This window comes from Melopsittacus undulatus, chromosome 4 (assembly GCF_012275295.1).
Source record: "Melopsittacus undulatus isolate bMelUnd1 chromosome 4, bMelUnd1.mat.Z, whole genome shotgun sequence".
Lineage (NCBI taxonomy): Eukaryota > Metazoa > Chordata > Aves > Psittaciformes > Psittaculidae > Melopsittacus > Melopsittacus undulatus.
The window spans coordinates 37,278,765-37,298,659 of NC_047530.1; positions in this window are offsets into that span (position 1 = coordinate 37,278,765).

Genomic DNA, 19,895 nt, shown 5'->3' on the forward strand with positions numbered 1-19,895 from the left:
ATCTATTGTCCCCACCCAGAACCTCTTTGCTGCCCTGCAGGGGCTAACGAGAAAACACCCTCGCACCATGAACAACCAGCTGGTGCAGTGCTAAAGATCACTACTGGTGCTGCCAGGAAAAGGTCATAGTGGTAGGGGACTCTAGTTTGAAAGGGACAGAGGCACCCATCTGTCAGCCTGAGCCAGTCTCAGGGGAGGTGTGTTGCCTACCAGGGGCCAGGATCAGGGATGTTGCAGAGAGGCTGCCTGCTCTAGTAAGTCCCATGGACTATTACCCACTTCTGCTGATCCATAGGTGCTAGTGATATAGATAGCAGTAGCCCAGAGAACATAAAGAAGGACTACAGAGCCCTGGGAGAGGTGGTTAGGGGCTCTGGAGCTCAGATTGTCTTTTCATCAACTATCCAGGATACAGGGGAAGACCTTAAAAAGGCTAGGAGGATTGGCCAGGTTAATAAATGATGAGAACAGTGGTGCCATAGTCAGCAGTTTGAGTATCTAGAACATGGGACTCGATTTGGCAAGGCCAGGTCTACTGAGGGTTGTGGAGCTGGTCTGACAATGAAGGGGAAGAGCAGTTTTGGTAGGAGGCTTGCCAGGCTGGTCAAGGATGCTTTAAACTAGATGTGTTGCAGGAGGGGGGCATCGTTCCACCCCAACACACCCAATCAGTTTCTAGCAACTATAATAAATGCTTAGAGAAATGCAGAGATATTCCAGCCACTCCAGCCAAAGAGATGGCTTCATTTGGAGCTCGGCTCAGATGCCACTATACAAACGCCCATAGCATGGGGAACAAACAAGAGGAATTAGAGTTGTGTGCATATCTACAGGACTATGATATAACAGGCATCACAGAAGCATGGTGGGATGGCTCCTGTGACTGGAGTGTTGGAATGGAAGGTTACAGGCTCTTTAGAAAAGACAGGCTCAGCAGATAGGGAAGAGGAGTTGCTATTTATGTTAGGGGTAGGCTGGAGAGTATGGAACTCTATCTGGGGACAGGTGGTCAGTCAACAAAGACTTTGTGGGTTAGGGTTAAGGGGAGAACAGCTTTAAGGCACATTACTGTGGGGATCTGTTACAGACTGTCTGACCAAGAGGACTCTGCGGATGAAGTGCTCTATAGACAAATAGGAACAGCCTCACGCTTGCAGGCCCTTGTCCTCATGGGGGACTTCAACCACCCTAACATCTGTTGGAGCAACGGTACAGCCTGGCACAAGCAATCCAGGAGGTTCCTCGACTGTGTGGAAGACAACTTTCTTCTGCAAGTAATAGAGGAGCCAAAAAGGACAGGTACCGTGCTCGACCTCGTGCTCACCAACAGGGAAGGGCTCGTTGGAAATGTGATGCTCCAGGGCAGCCTTGGATGCTGCAATCATGAGATGGTCGAGTTTGAGATCCTCAGGACAGTGAGAAGAGCATGTAGCAAGCTCACTGCCCTGGACTTCAAGAGAGCAGACTTTGGCCTCTTCAGGAACCTGCTTAGTAAGGTTCAATTGGATATAGCCCTAGAGGGCAGGGGGGGCCAAGACTCTTGGTTGATATTCAAGGATCACCTACTACAAGCTCAGGACTGTTGCATGCCAACAAGAAGGAAGTGCAGCAGGAGCAACAGGAGACCTCCTTGAATGGATAAGGAGCTGCTGAGGAAACTTCAAAGGAAAAAAAAGACTTATAAAAGGTGGAAACAAGGAAAGGCAGCCTGGGAAGAATAGAGGGAGTTTGTCTGGGAAGCTAGGGACCAGGCTAGGAAAGCTAAGGCCCAGTTAGAATTAAACATGGCTAGAGATGTGAAAGATAACAGGAAAGGATTCTACAATTACATTGCAAGTAAAAGACAGACTAGGGACAATGTGGACCCTCTCTGGAAGCTATCAGGAGAACTGGGTACCCTGGTTTTGGAGAAGGCTGAGGTTCTGAATGACTTCTTTGCCTCAGTCTTCACTGGCAAATGCTCTGACCACATCACCCAAGTCTTGGGATGCAGATGCAGGGACTGTGAGAATGAAGACCTTGGGCTCATTGTAGTAGAGGATCTGGTTTGAGACCATCTTAAAAACTTGAACATGCACAAGTCCATGGGACCTGATGAAATCCATCAGTGGTTCCTGAAGGAGCTCGCAAATGAAGCTGCTAAGCCACTGGCCATCATTTTTGAAAAATCATGGCAGTCACATGAAGTTCCCAACAACTAGAAAAAGGGTAATATAACGCCCATTTTCAAGACTGGGGAAACTACAGACCAGTCAGTCTCACCTCTGTGCCTGCAAGATCTTGGAGCAGATTCTCCTGGAAGGCATGCTAGGGCACATGAAAAACAATGAGGTGGTCGGTGACAGCCAGCATGGCTTTGCTAAGGGAAAATCCTGCCTGGCCTATTTGGTGGCCTTTTATGATGAGGCTACAGAGCTGATGGAGAGAGGTAGAGCAGTTGATGTCATCTACCTGGACTTGTGCAATGCATTTGACACTGTCTGTCATGGTTTGAGGAACCGAGTCCCGCGGCCATTCTGAACCCCACAGCTTCAGAGAATATTCCCCGGAAGTCACCCACCGAGCAGCAGCAGGATACAGGAGACCATGCAGCATTTCCCAGCAAGGCAGAGAAGGTAGATCCGGACTCAGGAGAAGAGAAGCTGGTGGTGGGAGAACTGGCAAGCAGTGCAGCTACATCAGCCCCAGTCGCAAAAGTTAAGCAGAGTCAGGTTTGAGTCTTGTCTAAGGTTAGACAAGTACATAGGAGCACCAGTAGACTGTCCCCAAGGCTGGACAGTCATGGGTGGCAGGGCATGTGGGACAGTATGGCCAAGTACCTGATCCACTGGGCCCCTCCAGTGCTTTGGAAGCATTGGAAGTGGAAGGCAGCTGTATGGAGTCCCCAGCAGCAAGCTGTAGAACTGCTGAAGGGGGCAGTGAATGATTTTGAGCCTGGTGGGCCCAGATACTTCAGGCCATCATTCCAGAGATGCAACATAGAGATGTCTCATGATCGAGGGGTGGACTTATGAGTGATGGTGTATTGAAAATGTGGGATCTGGGCATGACGTGAATGGTATGGAATAAGGGGTGGATAATGTCATGGTTTGAGCATGTTTTGAGGGTGTTTTTGTTCAAGGTTTTTTCCAGCCAGGTGGAGGAGGGGAGTCCAGGAGGAAGGAGAGACAGGACACCTGACCCAGGCTAGCCAATGGGGTATTCCATACCATAGCACGTGATGCCCAGGATGCATACTGGGAAAGAGAGGGCTGGAGGGGGTAGAGCTCTGGAGGAAAATGGAGGAGGGAGGACGTGGTGCTCGGCCGGGCAGGGTGGAGTGAGTTATGGGTCGGTGGCTGGTGGGGTGTTGTATTCTTTTCGCTTGTTGTTGGCTGTATCATTATCATTGTGTTATGCCTTAGCTATTGAACCATTCTTATCTCAATCCGTGAGGGCTACATTCTTTGGATTTTCCTTCCTAACTCTCAGGGAGTTGGGGGACTTGGTTTAAACCACGACACTGTCCCACACAACATCCTTGTCTCTAAATTGGAGAGTCATAAATTTGATGGATGGACCACTTGGTGGATAAAGAACTGGCTGGATGGCCGCACACAAAGAGTTGTGGTCAACTACTCCATGTCCAGCTGGAGACCAGTAACAAGTGGTGTCCCTCAGGGATCAGTGTTGGGACCAGTCTTATTCAACGTCTTTGTTGGTGACATAGACAGTGAGATTGATTGTGCCCCCAGCAACTTTGCAGATGACACCAAGCTGTGTGGCTCAGTTGATATGCTGGAGGGAAGGAATGCCATCCAGAGGGACCTTGACATGCCTGAAAAGTGGCCAGTGCCAACCTCATGAAGTTCAACACAATGAAGTGCAAGGTCTTACACCTGGGTTGGATCACTCCCAGGCACAGCTACAGGTTAAGTGGAGAAATTATTCAGAGCATCCCTGAGGAGAAGGAGTTGGGGGTGTTGGCTGATAAGAAACTTGACATGAGCTGGCTTCAGTGTGTGCTCATAGCCCAGAAAGCCAACCGTATGGTGGGATGCATCCAAAGAATTGTGACTAGTACGTTGAAGGAGGTGATCCTCCTGCTCTGCTCTCATGAGTCCTCACTTGGAGTACTGTGTGCAGATCTGGTGCCCTCAACATAAAAAGGACATGGAACTTTTGGAACAAGTCCAGAGGAGGGCCACGAGGATGATCAGGGGACTGGAGCACCTCCCATATGAAGACAGGATGAGAAAGTTGGGACTCTTCAGCCTGGAGAACAGAAGGCTGCATGGAGACTTCATAGCAGCCTTCCCATATCTGAATGGGGCCTATAGGGATTCTGGTGAGGGACTCTTCATTAGGGACTGTAGTGATAGGACAAGGGGTAAGGGGCTCAAACTTAAACAGGGGAATTTTAGGTTGGATATAAGGAAGTTCTTTACTGTGAGGTTGATGAGGCACTGGAATGGGTTGCCCAGGGAGGTTGTGAATGCTCCATCCCTGGCACTGTTCAAGGCCAGGTTGGATGAAGCCTTGGGTGACATGGTTTAGTGTGAGGTGTCCCTGCCCATGGCAGGGGGGTTGGAACTAGATGATCTTAAGGTCCTTTCCAACCCTAACTATTCTATGATTCTCTGATTCTATGATAAAAAGAAAGCCCTCCAAAGTGACATTTGAAATAAAGTTCTAATATTAAAAAAAAAGAAATATTTCATGGTACTTCTTTTAATAAAAATTGCTCTTTTTTAAATGTTGTGATTAAACAAAATTTTTAATGTTTATTAGATAGCTTTTCAGTGAAAAATTTCAAGACAGCCTTTTCCAGAAGAGTGAAGAATTTTGAGATAAGCCTGACAGTTTGACAGAACTGTTTTAAGTAAATGGTTCAGAGAAGTGATTCCTCATGTCAATAAACTTGTCTGAGTTTATGATTTCTCATAGGACTTAATGTAACAATTTTCAGTTATTTCATAGTGAAATTCACTGTAAAGGAATGTTAAGCAGATGTATCTTTTATACAGTGAGAAAACTACAGGTCCTTTTTTGAGGGAAATATGAAGATTATTGATGTTTCTTATTGTTGTAGTACTTTTTGATCGACTTTTGCATGGCCCTCTCTCCTCTGTGTGTTATACCACATGCTGTGGTATGTGGGATTCAGTCACTCAATTTGATAGAGCTTACATATTCCTTTTAAATGAAACATCTTTAGAAATACATGCTTGTTTCTCAGAGTATTAGAAATGTGAGAGAATATTTACAAACACTATCCTATGTTAAGATAAATTAGCATATAGAGAACAAGACACACTAGTAATGACAGATCTTTATTTTCTCGTTCAACCTTCTATCTTTACATTTTGTGCAGTAAATGTATACATGAGACTTTCCCTTCATTTCTATAAGCTTGCAATGAAAGGAGAGCAAAGTATTAATGGAGTCCTAAAAGGTGAATTCTCCAAGTTTCTTTTCATAACTCAAAAGAAATAATCACCTATAAGAGAATCTTTTTCATGGGTTTCAGTGTATTGTGCAGTTCTTTCAACATGCTATGCAAATCACAAATTTGCTAAAACAAATAGAAGATAATATATCTGTTGTCCAGGAAATCATAAAATGTAAGTGCTTTAAAAAGTAGCATAGGGGAAATCATGAAGCTGTGAAATGTCTGACACAAGTTTAAAGGCAAAGCACTGTGTAGCTACAAAACTGAAGGTTTTCATTCACATTCCCCATTTTTTAAACTCTAGTTTTGCTTTTAGAATTAATGAATTCTTTTGGATGAAAATGGCAGGTGTTAAACTTTGCCCTTAACTGTGTGTTTTGCATCTTTGTCCATTCCTGTAGGATATTTTTTAAACACACATTACTGAGGTAAACTGGAGTGAGGTGAATTTTAAATATAGCTCTCATAGAATGTGCAGAATATGTCTTTCTATTGATTTGATTCCATTTCTGTAAGTACTGTGCAGCCTTTGACACAAAAGCTCTCCTCTGTTTTGATGTTGATTTCTGTGCTATGTGCTCAGGCTCCCAGAGGGAATTGGCTGCAAGGGCCCAAGATACTTTATTTACTGATGAATGCTCTTATGCAGCACGGAGGTTAACTGAATTACAACATTGCATTACCAAGAGATGTGGGGTTTACAAGCCTGTCACTTGAAAGGCAGCACATAGAACTCTGGAAAGTCTTCAAAAGTGTGCAGTGGCAAGTAGTAGATATCTATGAAAGCTGAAGATAGGTTTGGGTTTGTTTGTTTGGGTGGTTTTGGGGGTTTCAGGGTACTTTCCTCATCAGTTAAATACTCATTGCTTCTAACTAAGAAGTGAAAGCTAACAGTGACTGCAATCTACTATTTAGGGAAAACTCAGAAGTTTTTATATTCTGACTGTACTTTATCAAATATTGGTTGTACGTAAGAAACATTCAACCTCTTATAGCTCAGACTGTAGGAGTATTTCAGTTCCTCTAGTTGCTTTTGTTCTGCATTCTTTATTTCATGACACCTGTCAACTAGCTGTGTTTTTAGTCACTTTTTTATTACTGTTCCTTTAGTTACAGAGAATAACTTTTAGTTCAAAGTAGTACTAGAAGTTAGCAGAGTAGGGAGACAGAAGCAGTATTATGCATGCCTGTCTTCTGAATAGCACTGTGTGATAAACATGTCAGTACTCAGGCATCTGAGTTCAAATGAGATTATTTCCTTATTGTTCCAGGGTTTTATTCTTTTTTTGTAGACTGTTTGTCTGATTTCTGGTTCTGCTTTATTTTAATTACTATTTCACTCATGAAAATTGTCTACATTCTAAAATTAGCTTCTGTAACTAACCTAACCAAATTTATCTGGAATCTCACTTCAAGTGTAAAAGGAGGTCAGCAAATTTTCTCTCAATAATAAGGCACCTGTTCCCATCTGTACTGAAGGAACTTTAACTTTTGAATGTTGATTCTCTTTGCTCAAAATTATCAATATACCCACTTTATCAAATTTGACATATAATTGCTGCAGGTCAGCATAAGACATTTAACATAAATTAATCTTCCAATATACAAAAAAGTTCCAGTGTATTTAAATCACAGTATCCTTTCTTTTTCACAATTACCTCTGTCTTTTACTGCAAATGTATTGAATTCTTATGTTCATCATCCTTTGTATTGATATGCTTAGCTTTGGACTTTTATAACACCACTTTAGAGTTTGCCTCTTCTCATATACTTTCATAACAGTCAGGAATAATCAGAAACGTCACCCAAAGTGAAGTTAGCAGCATGTGCAGCTCATTTTATACAAGTCTTTATTTTTCCTGCCTAATGAAAAATATTACCTTTTGTTTTCAAGTTTTAAAATTAATACAAATGAAATATGCAATTTTCCCCATTGATCTGCTAATCAGTGTTGAATAAAAAACCTACTAAATCCAGTGGTAATCTTATGATGTATTATTCTTATGTCTTCATCTGAATATATTCATCCAGGATACGGCTCATCGCCCAAGCAAATCAGAATATCTACAACTTTGTGGTGGTAAATTATGTGTTTGGAAAAAGCAGGGCTCACCTGAGATGCATTGGGAACAGACAAAATGCTTATTATCAAATCGTCTGTTCTCATGTATATGAGATAATCCCACATGACTTCTGCAAACAAAAGCAGACTGTCGTCTTGGGAAAGTGATTTTATTTCACAATTACAAGCATCTTTCTCTATTCCTGCAATCTTTTGTCTACGCTTATTCCATGCGGCGTAATACTAATGGACTTGTTTAATTTTCCCTGCTCCACATTTTGCCACTGATGTTATGTCCTGACTGTTACCTTATATTTCATTAGGGTGGTCTTTGGGCCATCCTGGAAATACAAAGCAGAAAATTATTTCAGAATGTGGGTTTAAATACTGATCTATCCTGAATGCAGAGCACATCAATCAATATATCGTTCTCTGTTTAAGCTCAAAACCTCTTCCTCAGTAATCCTGAGGGAGTGTAGATGAAGAGTGCAGTCACGCTGTTTCTACAACTATACTGCAGTCAGTCCTATTTTACTTAAACTGTAAAAGTCTTATCCCTACCATTTATTCACTAGCCTTGAACTGTTTAACTCCAGTATTTGTATTGATAGAGACGTGACAGAAATGTAGATAAGTACAAGTTGAAAAATCTGTCTGAAAACCAGAATAGCTTAGTTTGCATTGAACTACTACTCTTCTCTGAACAAACTAGCTTAAAAGTGGTTGGTGTATGTCTACTCTATGCTGCAGTGATTGCTCTGTCCTAAATATTGAGTTTGTATGAATGAATTTCAGGACTGTCATGGTTTAAACCCAACCACATTGCTCATTAACTCACACACACCCCCCCCCCCCCCCCCCCCCCCCTTGCTCCCCCAACTCCTGGAGAGCTGGGGAGGAGAATCCAAAGAATGTAACTCCCATGGGTTGAGATTAGAACAGTTTAATAACTAAGGTATAACACAAATCACTACTGCTACTACTACTAATAATGATAAAGAAAATAACAAGTGAAGAGAATACAACACCTCACCAGCTGCTGACCCATAACTCACCCCACCCTGCCCGACCAAGCACCAATCGATACCTCCACCAAACCTCAGAGTCCCAGCCCTTCCGGATAACTCCCGGTTACCTCCTGGGCATGACGTGCTATGGTATGGAATACCTCTTTGGCTAGGCTGGGTCAGGTGTCCTGTCTCTCCTTCCTCCTAGCTTCCCCTCCTGCCTGGCAGAGCATGAGGCTCAGAAAGCCCTTGGACAAACCAAACGTTTGAGCAGTAACTCAAAACATACTTGCTATCAGCAACCGTTCCCAGCCCGAAAGTCAAAACACAGCACTGCACCAGCTACCAAGAAGGAGAAAAAATGACTGCTACTGCTGAACCCAGGACAAGGACCTGGATTCTTTTTCTAATGTTTACAAAATAAATTCTACTGCAATATAGACATACTTACAATTATGTTTAAATTGTCCACTTGTTATTTCAGTAATACTGCATCCTTGCAAACTTTGGATTAATAAAAAATGAAAGCAGGGCCAGATCTGGTTGACTGTTAAAGTGATAGTTTTCTCAGTTGTTTGTACAGCCTACTGGCTTGTCAATGCAGTTATGGTAATCTTGTGGGGGAATTTTAGCTAGAAATATTCCTGTTGTTTGAGAACTGACCAAGGCTGTTCATGTTCATGGCCTACTTAATGAACAATGGACTGAAAGAAATATGTAGATAGGGGCTCTGAATATTGTTGTGTTGTTTTGAAAACATAGAGGAAGCAGGGCAAGATGAAAATAGTGTAGTCCTAGAGGGATATTGGATATAATTATGTACATTGCATTAAGTCATTGTCCTATAACATCATTTGCTCTTCAAGGGAGTGATATGCTAAAGACTTATCAAGCTTGAAAAGACATTGAAGGGATTTTTGAGTCTTTAGTTTTTTTTTCAGTGGAAAATACACATCACTTTATATACAGTTTAAGATGACAGTATCTAGGGTACCTTTCCACTGCCTGAAAGGAGTTGCACTTCAGATCAAGTTTCTGATTTAGGGTTTGCATTGTGGGTGCCTTGGACTGATTACCAAAAATCTACATGTGAAGCTTCCACCGACTTCTGTTTAAGAAACTGAGGTACTGACTGTTCAGTTAAGCCTTTATGGGAGCCTGCTTTGCACAGGGGATGAGACAATGACTGGGAAAGATCTCCATTCTGCTCAGGGTAAGATCCTGTTGGGCTCAGCAAGGACAGGAGAAGGCTTTTGCACACCTCCTGCCTTGCAGATTCCTCAGAAGTGTATTGTAAAATCCATGGTCAGCTGCACCATTTCAAAAGGCGTATTTTCAGCTCAGTCTCTTCTCATTTTAATAGTGATGGCATGCTTATGAAGATAGAAATGTGTTGTGCTCTGATTCAGCCCTAAATAATATGCCTGAAACGCAAGTTAATATGAAACTCAGTGGCCCAGTCCAAAACACCTAACCTGCTCTGTGCTTAAGATCCTCAGTCAGCCTTTAAAGTTCACCATTTTTGTATCTCTCCCATTTTAGATATGAGCTTTATCTCCAGGAAATAACACTGTAAACCATTCTTCTCCTATTTCCTCCAGCCCAAGCTTGTAAAGTTTAAACTCAGGAAAACAAAAAGGGAGGAGAACTTACAACCCCTGTCATATGAATTGAATCAGGAAAATGATTTTTCTGTTCAGGAAAATATTTTTCTCTTCCAGCCTGGGCCTATTTTCAGTCCTGTCTGCATATGCTGAGAGAGCTGAGGTCAGAAAACTGGGTACTGAGTAGCAAAGCAGGACCAATATTTTTATCCATCCTTGCCTGTAATTTCTCTTTTAATGCTAATTTCCAAACTTCTCACATCATGGGTTTTCAAGCTGTTCTCTTGATCAGTAGAGAGGCCCTTGTAAGGCAGATATGTTATCCATAAACTTTCTATTACATTCTTCATGCAACAGTTTACACTGGTAAGCTGTCTGTGTGCTATGTAGAATCAACTAGATTAGAAAAGACCTTTAAGATCATGAAGTCCAACAATTACCTCAGCACTGCTAAAACCACCACTAAACCATGTCACTAAGGGCCTTATCTACATCTTTGTTGAAAACTTCCAGGGACACTGATTGCACCACTTCCCTGGGCAGCCTGTTCCGATGCCTGATCACCCTCTCTGTGAAAAAATTTTTCCTAATATCCAATCTAAACCTTTACTGGTACAGCTTGAGGCTATTACATCTTGCCTATTGCTTGTTATTTGAGAGAAGAGACCAACCTGCACCTCACCACAACCTCCTTTCAGGTAGCTGTAGAGAGCAATGCAGTCCTCCTGGAGCCTTCTCTTCTCCAGATTAAGCAATCACCATTCCCTCAGCCACTCCTCATAAGAGTTGTACTCCAGGCCCTTCACCAGCTTTGTTGCCCTTTTCTGGACCCACTCCAGCACCTCAGTGTCTTTCTCGTAGTGAGTGGCTCAGAACTGATCACAGGATTCGAGGTGCAGCCTCACCAGTGCCGGGTACAGGGGAATGACCACTCCCCTGGTCCTACTGCCTGCACTATTTCTGATACATGCCAGGATGCTGTTGCCCTTCTTGGCTGCCTGGACACAAGCTGGCAGTCAATCAGCACCCCTAGGTCACTTTCTGCCGAGGAGTTTTCCAGCTGCTCTTTCCCCAGCCTGTAGTGTTGTAGGGGCAGTTGTTGCCCAAATGCAGGATCCTGCAATTTGCCTCATTGAAACTCATACCACTGGCCACATCCCATTGATCCAGCCTGTCCAGGTCCCTCTGCAGAGCCTTAATATCCTCCAGCAGATCAACACTTCCAGCAAACTTGGTGTTGTCCACAAATTTACTGAGGGTGCACTCAATCCCTTCATCCAGATCGTTAATGAAGTTATCAAACAACACTGGCCCCTAACACTGAGCCCTGAGGGACACCACTAGTGACAGGTTATATCATTACCATCAGTGTTGTCTCATTACTTCCTTGGCCCCCTGGTCCACTTGAATATATATATCTGTTTTCTTTCATTCCAGATTGCAACCTTCTTGGGTCAGAGGCCACCTTTTTCACTCTATTTGTACTCACAGAAGCTTTCTGGTATGGCAAATAAATAAAAGAGGATCAGGTGCACTATTTTAGGGATGCTATTGAATTTGAATAGCACAAATTGTTCTAATATTAAACTGTAATAACAAGTGGTTCTAGATGAGGAGAAATCACATATGTTTTTCATGTCAGGTGGTAGCTATGTCTAGAAGAGGAAGAAATAATGCTGAAGACTTGACATTGAAGATATGACACAGAGATGTGTTCTGTAATAATGACTCCACTATTCTTACTGACTGTACTGTAATAGGAGTTGTAAACCCATACTATCACCCAGGATCACCTTCTGCAAGGCCTTCAAAAATCCAACAGGAGAAGAAGGAACCAAAAAAGGACAGTGTCCAAAAAATTATTTTTTTTTTTTTTACAAAAATTTCCTTGTCATTTCCCTGCATTACCAACATTTTTAAAATCATGATTCTCATAAAGGGCAAGGCAAGGGAAATGCTACATTGTGTTGATGTTGCTATATGTAAAGATTAAATGCTGCTTTCGAAACCCCTTTTAACCTGCATAATTTCAGAGAAAAAACTTTAAAACAAGTTAGGGAACTAGGGAGTACAATGAAGACTAAGAAGAAGAGAGGGGAAGGAGGAAGTTGTTTTTAAGATTTGGTTTTATTTCTTATTTTACTATTCTGATTTGATTGGTAATAAATGCAACTAATTTCCCCAAATTGAGTCCATTTTGTCTATGATAGCAATTAGTGAATGATCTCTCTCCCTGTCCTTATCTTGACTCATGAAGCTTTCGTAATATTTTCCCTGTCCCACTGAGGAGGGGAGTGACAAAGCAGTTTTGTTAGGCACCTGGGTTTATAATAGCAATGCTTGAAACTACAGTTTTAATGAGCTCAGTACATGGTGACACACATTGTTTATACATTGTGTGTTGTGCATCATGAGAATGTGGGAGATTAGTTTTCAGTCCAAACTAAGTATTAAGAGACGTGACCAAATGAATTATTTTTGGTGTTGAAACCAGACAGTCTTTTTCCTGTAAGACACTTTATTTTATAGATACTACCAACTCAGCCATACTGACCTGTCTAAATAGTATTCTACCTTTGAAATTAAAGGACAGTTACTTCTGTTCTTTATATGTGTATCAAGCATTTAATATTTTCATACCACATATGCTGGGAATATCATTCAAGTGATGTGCAATTGGTCAGCTGCTGGGCAAAAAATCTGTTGCATGTAAATTATATTAGTTTGCTGCATATGCTCAGATGCAGTAGTGCAGTCTTTATTTAATAGGTCCAACATATCTTCCTGTGCTTATAACATACAGCTGTTGCATACATATCTTTCCTTCTGCCAGAGGCATGGGCAAATGTCCAAAAATTATTAGGTTGTGTACCCTGTATAAAAATAGAGTTCTACACTAGGAACAGTAAGAGAACTGGCAAGTTTTCATTATCATTATAGGAAGGTTAAACCATTTGTTCTCTTTGGATGCTGTGGTTCTTACCTCACGGTAGTTCATATATACTTCCTCTACTTATCTGGGAGTTATGCATAACATTCTAGTTTTGACTATCAGATACTCCATGTGTCTTTTTTTGCTCTCTCAGTAACAAAAATGGTCTCAAAACCAGCTGCCTCTCCATGTCAAGATATGAGGTTATCACTTTCTTGGAGACAAATATAACGATCTCTACGTTTTAACATTCATTTTGTTTTTACTATGGAAAGCAGCATATTTTATCTTTTATTCTTTTTTCTCTCCCTTCAGTATAAAAAAATCGTGTTGGTCCAAGATTCTTACAAGAAATATGTGCTTTTATAGACAGTTGATTTTTTGTCAGTAGTATTCAAAACACATAGTAGGTTTTTGGTGTTTAAATGGAACTGTTGCTTTCAGATCACTAAAAATAACATTAAATTATTCATTATGAATAATTGCATCTGATGAAAGCAACTCCATTTTTCTTATTTGCAAATATTTTGTGAACTGATGCATTTTTTACTGAAATGTTTGGTATAAGTCTTTGTCTAATAGAGTGGATGAGCAATTTTTAGCCTGTACTCCTTCAAACCTTGTTTGGCTTACTTGTGACTTGAATATGGAACATTGGTAGTTACTCAGATCCCCCAGTCTCTTCTTCTCATTTGTCATCAGATACCTATTTAAACAAACAAAAGGAATGGGTATCAGGGAATAGAGAGGTACAAGTAGTAGGTGGTCTTTTTCATGCACAGCATTTTGAGTAGTTTCTGAATAATCTAAGCATGGTTCCATATGAGCAGTTTAGAACCTGAATAATAAATTAGGAAAAGTTTGTTTGCAGTAACTAATCACGTTGAATAACATAATTCACATATTTGGTATGTTGAGAGAGTCGGGGTTGGTTAGCCTGGAGGAGAGAAGGCTCCAGGGGACTTCACTGTGACCTTTCTGCTCTTAAAAGGGGCTTAAACATGAAATGAGGCTTTTTATCAGGACCTGTAGTAATAGGACAAAGACTAAATTGAAAGAGGCTAAAGTTAGATCAGATATAAAGAAGAAGTTCTTTACTACAAGTGTGGTGACTTACCAGAACAGGTTGCCCAGAGAAGTTGTGAATGCCTCATCCCTAGAGGTGTTCAAGACCAAGTTGGATAGCGCTTTGGGTAACCTAGTCTAGTGGAAGGTGTCCTTGCCCATGGCAGGGGGGGGAGCTAGATGAACTGTGTAGGCTGTAATTGTTTTTCTTCACCTTGGCTAAAACTTGTTTTGCCAAAGAGGTAACACCCTGGTCCTCAGGAGGAGTAAGCCAATCATACAAGAAGCTCCAAGAGTCTTGAGGTCTTCCTTTGAGGATTCAATGGAGCAAAAACATTGCTGGCATAGGAGATAGTAATGACATGCAGCTGGGAAGAGAAAACAAACTAGAAAAAGAAAATTCTTTCATCCATATATTTTTTTTTCTTCCCAGTATTCGGAGTAAAGAATGAAGACTTAAAAATCAGAAGCAAACAGGGCAGAAAAAAACCCCACCTGAAATGCATACACATTGTCATCTGTGCACCCCAGAAAGGAGTATTCAGTGAATCTAATTTTAGAACTGAAATTAGATTGGATAATTAGCTGACTCTTCTAAGGAACCTTTGCTCTTATCTCAGACTCAGCATGAGTGCCTTATTTGGCCTACAGAAAATGTCAGGTAATTTGAGTTAACATAGCTTTCAGTTACAAAGAACCTAGTTAATTTAAAATACTTTGCATTTGCTAAGGGCATGCAGATAAATAGACATTACAAATTGGCTTACACAGGATAACTTTTTACTTTGTGTTGTGTGTGTGGCTAATCCTTTTGAGTCAGTTTACTGTTTTTCTCTGGTTTTCAAAATGTAACTTTTATTTTTAAAGAGTCAAGATAGATTTGCAATATAACATTTCAGATTTCCAGTCTATTTTTTAAATGCTTTTGATGCCTGTTTACATAAATACCTCCATAATCTGCTTATATAAACAGGGCATTTATGAACTGCATGAAAAGAAACAGCTATAAAATTTCTTGGCTTACATACACATTAGATCATTTAGCTTGTAATAAAACAGAAGTATTTGCAACATTACAGTTGATGCTTTCTGTTTGATGCAAAATTATATCTTTCATTTAGATTTTGTATCAGCATTGTATGTTAAAACTCTCTGACAATTATCTTTTTATGTCCTAAATCTACCTACTAGAAGTAGCATAACAAAGTGATGCTGAATTTAGTCTATAACCCTTTAATACCATCTGCCAAAGGACAGGCTGTTTTACCAGGTGTCATAACAAGGGATCACAAAATGGCAATCAGTTAATATAATGAATATCTTTATTTATATACTTTCTATCACATTAGGACAATCTTAACTGCACACTGGATGCTACTGCAAAAGTATTTATTACTACTGCAGTTATCTAAGCTTAGGTAGCACCTTAACTGTTGGTTCAAAGTGACTAGTTACATTCACTTTTTTTGTGCTTTTGTTTTTTAATAATGAAAAAGCCCCTTAAAGACTCAATGAAATAAAATGTGTTTGGTTTGTTTCTTTTAATCTCTATATTTAAAGTAAAACTGTGATTTGCAGTAAAGTAAAAGCAAACAAAAAACTTTAATTTAGAATAATTGCATATATTCAGAGCAGTCCAGGCAAAATTTGAAAGCAAAATAACTTTTCAAGTTGGATGTCAATCCGGCATCTTTTGCTTGTTGAGAGAAGCCCCGATTAGGACTCAGCAGACTTTTCTTTCTTTACATGTTTTCTTTTATATCTGGATGAATAACTCATTACTGGTTCAGCCACTGGTAACACCAAGAAATTAACAGCCAGCCCCTCCTTGCTGTTTTCCAGCTCTGTGGGGTGTGAGCTCAGCAGTTGCTGCTCAGCTTGCTTGCTTGCTTGCTGGCTGCTCCCACATGACACTTCACAACAGCAAGCAGGTGGATGAAAAGCCAGCATGGAACTAGGCACAGGAAAAAGCTTGGTGATGTTAGGGTTTGTAAGGATGTCTGTAAATGAGGTTGTCCCTAGCAATCCACTTCCCCACAGTCATTGACTAAATGGCTGATTCTGTGGCAGTTTATGCTGAGGTTTGATGGACTGTGTTCAGTAAACAATAGGATCCGGGGAAGTAGAGAAGCATTTTTGCATAGTCTTTCTAGGGAGGCAGTGCAGAATCCCAAAACACTGGCTTGGTTTCTCTGGAGAGAAAGGAATTACTTTCCTTAAATTTAGTGGCTCTGGATCCAGACTCTGATTCATGACATTATATTTAGTATCTGCTAGAGGAATGGCAGAAGGCTGGGGGAGGCAGAGGGGGCAGTAACTGCATCAGCTATTCCAAGTTAATCTACCTGAAATAAGAAGCTGGCACTACTGCATACAGCAGTATCGAATAAAGTGCTGCTAACACTTCCAACCTAGCCAAAATCCAAGATCTCATTTGCTTTGCTTTTTATGAGAAACTGGTAATTGCTAGTTATATGGCAGTAAAAGTCACATTATCTTGAAACAAACTTCTAGAAATGTTTTCTGTGATCCAGCTATCAACCTTCTTTTAGCAACAACCTGTGCAACGACTCATGCATGTTTCTGCCAGTTACACAGCAGTAACTGGCTCAGGAGTGCTGATATCATTCTCTCTCTGAACTGGGAAGCAGCCTTTTGCTTTTCCACATGCTTGTCACCCATAAATAATATTCCCTTCCAAAACAGTAATTTTTTTCAGATCGCACAAGAAGCTTTCAGGTAGAGCTACAGGCTCACACATACATCCTTTATCACTATCATATATAAAGGACAGTGCCTTAGACTTGTAAATTTAAAGCAGTGGGTGCTGCATCTTTACTCAGTGAGGAAAATATAGACTGGCTCATTTTTTAAATGTCTAGCTAATGTACCTACTCTAATAGTACCCAGTGATCTGTTTTAAATGTTGGCATCTGCCTCTACCAACAAAGCAAGTAGCAAGCACATAAAAAAGACATCAGGTTCTGCCAGAATTACTCCTGTAAGCTGTACCATATGGTCAAAGATAAAATCTAATATTGGAAATACCAGTTGTTTCATTGCTAGCTTGAATACACTGGGGAAAATATAATATTTACTGTGAAGGACTCATAATTTGATTTCATCTTTTCTGGAGCAATGAATGTCAGTGCTACCTTTTCTGATCATTCAGTTGCTCGGTAGTTCCTTGGCAGATGTAATACTCCTTTTGCAGTTAAATTTTAATAGTGAAACTTTTCCTATCTACCACAGCCCTCAAGCAGAAGAAGAGTTTTAGAAGGAAGAGTACAGAGAACTGAACCAGCCTCACAGCTGAGCATTCTAAATAATTTCTCCAGTAAAAATGATTTTGTAAGGATTTCTGGATCCCTTCTGAGGTACACAAAGATTTTATATTCTCAAATCTATTTTACTAAACAAACTTACCTGCAGGTTTAGTCAAGTCTGTTTCAAAAAACAAAGAAACTGCATATTCTTTTACCTTTTATTCTCAACATGAAATAAATCCATTAAATGAACAATCGATGTTGCTTTTATATATGTATATATATAAAAAATACGGTTTCTTTATATTTTATACATATATATGGCATTTCACAAAACACATATATTTAAACACATTTAGCTCCTGTACGGCTAAAAGACTCTGGAAAATTCTGTGTGAGTTTCAGCCACAAAAAAATTATAATCTATTTTAGATCCTGGTGAATCAGCATATCAGTTGTAGACAGGCTTGTATAGCCTTATGAAGAAATGAAGAAGAAATGTTCCCCCCGAATACATAGATACCACACAAGATAGTTTTAAGAATTATTTATTTATTTTGAATCTGATCTTTTTCCTCAGTTTGAGCATATTATGGAAGACTTAAAAGTTACATTCAGAATCTACAACAAACTTAGATCTGGCATCACTGCCGGTATTTGCCATCTTTTATTAGAAAAGCCATTCAGACTAGTCAGGGCAGAATGTACTAGGCATGACATTATAACTTTTATCTCTATTTCTGTCTTCACCTGATTCAAATGCAATAAAACTATGTTCTCAAAAGACTGACATGCTGTCACTCCAGAGGAGTAGTTTTAAAAACTATTTACTAATTTCAAAGAAGATTCATAAATAGTTGGATCTCATCCAGTAGAAGAGTTGATTAAATATACTTATTCAAATTGTAGGCTTTGGGTTTCTACTGCTTTTTTTTATAATGTCAAAAGCAATCAAGATGATAATCAACTACAACTGTAACTCTCTGTGAATTAGGAACAGGATGAAAAATGCCCATAACTACTTCATGCCTACTGAGGAACTTTTTAAATGCTGTCTCTTACTGTTTAAAACGAAGTAACAGGTAGCTGTTTGAAGAGGTAATCTGCATTTCAGTCAGTGTCAGGGTGTGCATGGTACCAAGTGACCATGCCAAGTGTTGGGATACCAGTGTTCCCAAGTATTTCCTTTTGAGATGCATGGTGAGATTTGGAAAGCGTAATACTTTATTTTTAAGAAACGTTTCCTATATATCTGTGTCAGTGCAGCTTTGTGTTGATGCTATCAAGCAGGAGATGTGAACAGCTGAATTTCTCTGAGATGGCAATATATGAGCTAAGAATAGCTTGGAAAATGCTTATGTAAAATATCATAGTTCCTTTGATGTCTCTATATAGACAGAACAACTGGTAACATACTATCAGACACAATTATGCAATCATTTGGATTAGATCTGGAGGAGACAGGAGAAACAAGCTGTTTGTGTACTTACATACACACACACATACACACCAACACAGGCATTTATTTATTTCTCCCCCATTTATGGGAGATGTGAGACAATCTTATCCATTGCTGCCAGTTCTTCCTTTTGATTTCTGCTGTGCAGTCTCTTTTCTCTCCCATTTCTGCATCTCTCATCTGCAGCTTTGTTTGAATCTCCTCCTCCATAGCTTTGGCTCCTCCTTCTCCCTCCATTTGGTGTCTTAATTTTTGGCTCCTGCCCTCTGTCTCTGCACACCTGATTTCTGATGCCTGTTTACTCCTAGCTGAGTACTGATTGCTGTGGTGAACACGTTGCCTAACATCATTCAGCCCTGTCTCTCCCATCTCTCTGGCCCTGTCTTACTCTGAATCTTCAACTTTCTGGCGTTCACCCAGTCTCTTGTGGTGCTGCTGTTTAGCTCTTCAGCTTGCTGCATCCCAGCTTAACCAGTTTCCTGAGCCTTAGTTCTCTCCTCACCATGTTTCATGCACAGCTATACTCAGTGGCTTGGCTCAATGCTCTGCTCCTCTAGCAGATCTCAGATCTCGTTTCAGTTGACAACCTGCCTTGTTGTCTTCCCCTTTCAGCCTGGCTGTAACGTGTAAGTCTAGCTCCTTCTTGGTGATCTTCCAAAAAGTTTAATTCCTTCATTAGAGATGACTATTCTTACAAGCACAATTTTTCTTGAACATGAAAATTTATTTTTTTCTGTAGGAGATCTCCTTTCAGACTTCTTAAAATAACTACCAGACATGAATCATTGACTGATGGGTCTTTAATGGCTCACTTCGGCAATGAATAATTGATAGCTGTATAGAACTACAGAAAAATGTATCCCAAATGGTGGTCACGTTGAAAAGAGACAGCTGGTACCCAGATCAGCTATCCTGACTTTTACTGCAAATTGCAGGATGGAGACTTCAGGATTAAAAGTCAACTGTTTTAGTAGCCGTCATTTAAAAGTCCCAGTGAACTTTCTCTACTGAGTATATTTATATACTTGATATACATGACAATACTGTACATATTAGCTGTCAGATGAAT